A 4,659-nucleotide genomic window follows, 5' to 3' on the forward strand; every position below is an offset into this window, starting at 1 on the left:
TCGTAGGTACGGTGGGAATTCTGAGGTTGACCTTCAGTTAATGAAAGGCGGAAGAAGAAGTTGGGGGACACCTTCGTAAACTGGTTTTCGAAGACAGAAAACACCGATGAGGAAGTCAAGTGTGCGCGAAAGATCAAATAAGTTTGAAATGGAATTATACATGAAAGAAGAAGATAGAACTCCAAACCGACCTCATGCCAAGAGAATCAGGGAGAAATGTTGCCCAATAAGAAACACAAGCAAAACCACGGTAAGATCGAGATGTGAAAGAGTTTGAGGGTTCATTCTTGGATTGGCCAAGGTTTTGGGGCTAGTTTACGGGAGACAATCGATAAAATTCGAGTATAGAAACCAATCAAGTAAATGGTCACTTATCTTATGCGGGCTACTAAGCTTGAAAGTTAAAAGCGCTGTGGAAGCCTTGCTGTTTACGCAATTTGTCTTTGAAGACAATGTTTAAGACAATTGAGTGAAAATGGTACCAAATGATGCACATTTATTTTGAGACATCACTTTAATTAATGCACCATAGAGGGTTGTCACTAAGGGTGTAACCCTGTATTTGGTTTTTCATGATAACTCACTTGCAAGTGACAAAAAGATTTGACACTCCAAAATACTTCAACTGGTTTTCTCCACCTGCTTTTCTAATTTTCCCACCCACTTAAAACGTTAGAGAAACCCTACACCATATATGACAAATGTGAACACAAGAACATGGCAGGACTGCTTACTTTATGTTGTATTGCTTTCTCATTTCTGGTTAACATTTTTTTTTGTACTTTAAGGTACTTTTTGTTTTCTGTGTTGATTGGTTTGGTGTTGTAGTTCTGCTTGCTTGCAATTCCGCTTATGCTGAAGTAAAAAATTACAAGAATATTAACCTAACCAGTTTCTTAGAGAAGTTACTGATAAAAGTGTGAATGAATGACCGTGTGAAGATCAGTACAGTGTCATTACAATGAGCATCTTCAAAAACAAAAACCATAGTTAAAATCAGTAGTACCACGTTATTGTGAAATTTAAAAAAGAAAGAATAATTCCTTAAAAAATAAACTTTTTATCCTTTTGAAGAGCCCAGTTGCCTCCCCACTGATTTGACACTGAGCTCGATCTTTCAAAGTTTCCCAATCAAGGTCACCCTGCACTTTTCCGTAGATATCGTCAGCTTTAATGTAAGATAAAACACTGAATGGAGATACACTGTATATTAAATACACTGTACATGCTTCTGTGTGACTAAATGTACAGTTTTGAGTTCACAGTTGCACAATATTTGTTACCAGATATATGGTCAATGTCCAATTGAAAATGCTCTTAACAAAAAATTAAAAGAGAGCCTGGGAATGCTTATACGCTCCAATTTACAAGCTAGAGCTTATCTGAAAACAATGGAGCTCCTTCCTTGTACATGTATCCTATACTTGAAAGCCTTTTTTGACATTTGTCGATCCCCACTCTATAAAACAAAGCAAAAGAATTATGCATTTCAGCAGTGGTAATTTGTAAAAAAAAACGAGCAAATAGCAAGATTAAAATTCGCTGTTGCTCGTATTTTTTAACAAATTCATAATTGCTGGATATGTACTTACAAGGGACTTTTACAGTAGACAAGTGCAGTAGAGCTTAAGTCTACAATATTAATCAAGGTAATTCCCTTTGTCATTAAGTACGGTAAAGTAAGATTGTCCGGGTGAGTGTAGTCCTGAGAAGGACTGTTTGAGATGGACAGTGACTGAGTTTGGACAACCTGAGTGGAAGTCATCTTCAGAGTCAAGTGATTTGTGTAACGTCAGTTCAAACCATTACAATGTTAAGTTCCCGTTATATTAGTGCATTAACTTTTACTGTGGGTTTAAAGGTTGACCCTCAGAGTCCAACATGGAAACGAGGCTTGACCCTCAATGGTGCTGAATCTTTGACAAATATTGTCATACCTTTAATTGGAGTGTCTCTGACACGTAACGGTAACGGGGTAACGCGAACATGAAAACGGGGCTAAATCACATAGTGTCTTGTAGCTATTGTTTGTATTGACAGATTGTCCCAACATTACTTTTACTATCTATTGGAGTGTAAATTAGACAACCTTGTAACATAACAGTAACAAATCTGATCCATGTCCAATATAACAGGCAAAGGAGCCTTTTTTCATGGAATGCCAAATGCAATTTTTTCACGACCCCTTGACAAGGATAAAAGATATCCTATTCATCTCTTCATCTTTCGCCCTCCTCCTCTTCATCATCATCAGCGTCCATGATCATCATCAACATTATCAACATCAAATGACTCATAGTCATCGTCATCAGCATCATTATCATAGCTTCCCTCGTCTTCAGCATCATTGCAGCTGCAGAGATCGTCACATTTAAGTTCTGCTTGGCGACATTTACATCTATTAGTGGAACATTGCTCCTTAATTAGATGGAGGATTGCATTGGTCTTTAACGTTGGAAATAGTGTCTTAGGCTGGTACAGCAGGGAGACTAATTTCTGTTAAACCCGGTAAGGCATAACCCCACACTTTTGGCGCTGATCCGACGCAGGTAGGGTCACTAGGACTGCATTTATCTAGCATTCTATCATCATGTAGGTCATTCCATGGTTTTGTCTCGTGGGCTTTATCCTTTCTCTGAGATCTGGAAAGTGCATCAGCTGTATACAAGAGCTTACCAGGAATACATTTGATGGTAAAGTCAAACCGCACGAGTCTCGTTCTGAAGTGTTGAATACGCACTGGAAGCTTGTTGATCAGCTTGGTGGAAAACAAGGGGATTAAGGGCTTGTGATCTGTCTGTAACTTGAATTTCATTCCGATCAGAAAATCAGCCCAGTGTTCAAGTGCCCATGTGACTGCTAACGCCTCCTTGTCTATCTGGGCGTAACGGCACTCAGTCTCTATCGTAGATCGCTAGCATACGCCACTGGTCTCAAATCGCCAGGTGGTGGTTTTTGCATAAGAACCGCACCTAGTCCAAAACTGCTTGCATCTGCTGAGACAGTTGTCTCCTTTTCCGGGGGTAGTCAGACAAAAGGGTGTGGGTCCCTTCCTGGAGATGAATTGTATGCTCACCTTCCAGTTTTCCAAGGCCCTGAAAAAGCATTGGGTGTTTCTTTACAATGTCGTCCTTTACGCAAATAAGCACAGGAAGGTTACCTGCAGGCAGGGGCGTATGATGGACTGCTTTGATACTGTATGTGCCTGGGATTTGATGGATAAGACCAAAGCCAACGAATAGCAGGTATTCCCAGAAGTAGCATGATGCCCCTTTATCTTCTGAGACAAGATTCATGATTTGCAAATCCAACGGTCGGCAGGGGGACATCAACTTGCTCCCACAAGTTCTCTGTCTGTTTTGACAGTGTTCGATATGACCTCCTTGTACGCAGATTCTGGCATCACAGATACTTGTGCTCCTGTGTCAACACACCAGGTCAACTCTTGGTCATTTATCTTTCGCTTAATGTGCCACCCTGAGTCAGATGTTGGGGGAGCAATTGGTTCTGCAGGGGACGTTTGACAACTTTGTTTGACGTGGGTGTGGTTGGAACCCACCCAAACAAATGTGGGAAAGGAGTTGCCCTCATGTCAAGAACTTGGTTGACCCTGTAAACAGGCGCGCTTCTGCAAATTATAGGAAAATGTCCCAGTTTGTTGCACTTGTTGCATCGGGTCTCTGCGGCTGGGCAATTACTCCGTCCAGGGGGTGCTGGCGATTGCAGTATCCTCAATTCCTGCTGCTTGGCTGGAATGATCACCTCCTAGAGTCTGACTTGGGACCTCGCTGTGGGTTGTTCATGGTCTGAGGGTATGGCTTGCTATCTCGCTGTGTGACGCTCCCAATCTCTGCCGTCTTTGACTCTTGCAACTCACAATTCGTAGCTTCTTTCAAAGATAGGATACTCGCAGTATTTTCAAGTGAAAGGGTCATTCTCCTTACGAGAAAAGGTGAGTTTGTCTCTCTTAGCTTGCTCATAAAAATCGACGGGAAACTTACGTTCGGCGGCTCTTTCTCTTACTGTGACAACCCATGAATCGTAGGTTTGTGCCAGCTCTCGTCGAAGATGAAGCCAGAATTTCTCTTGTAACATCAGTTGTGGATCCCCGTTTCGGAAAGTATGCCTCAAACTTGCTAACACAGTTGCGTAGTTGTCAAGGATTTTCGGCTGGCAATTTCGCTTCTCCTCCCGCAGGATCATCGCGCTTGGGTAAGTAGACGAAGTTTGAGTAACTCTCCAAACAAGAGTCGTTAATGTGGGTTTAAGCGACCCCACCTTCGGGTTTCTTGGAAGCTGCAGTTGCCTTAAGGTAAATTTGTTTCCATTTTCCCCATGAATGTGCAGGATTTCCTGTCAAAATTTCCAGAGGTTCTGGTGGTTGACATGTGGAAACGCTTTCTGCCATCTTGTTTGAGCCCACCTTTTTAGTTCGTGCACGACTCGATTGCTTAGTCTGCTTTGTCCTGCTGATTTGATCATTGTCCCTTTACACTAGTAGAAAGATCTCACTCCTGAAACCATGTTAAAACCCGGTAAGGTATAAAGATAATAGCAGAATTATCCGTAAACACAACAAGTCTCTTTTAATTGCTTTTTTGCGATCAGTCCGGCGTTCCTAACCTCACACTCTCGGTCAGCAGCCTATCTACAATCTTG

The 4,659-nt window shown here is 41.8% G+C and overlaps 1 pseudogene; it reads right to left on the reverse strand.

The window, feature by feature from the left end:
- Positions 1–2,250: 2,250 nt before the first annotated feature.
- Positions 2,251–4,203, reverse strand: LOC137986525 (uncharacterized; annotated as a pseudogene).
- Between the last annotated feature and the right edge of the window lie 456 nt (positions 4,204–4,659).

This window comes from Montipora foliosa, unplaced genomic scaffold (assembly GCF_036669935.1).
Source record: "Montipora foliosa isolate CH-2021 unplaced genomic scaffold, ASM3666993v2 scaffold_233, whole genome shotgun sequence".
Taxonomy (NCBI): Eukaryota; Metazoa; Cnidaria; class Anthozoa; order Scleractinia; family Acroporidae; genus Montipora; species Montipora foliosa.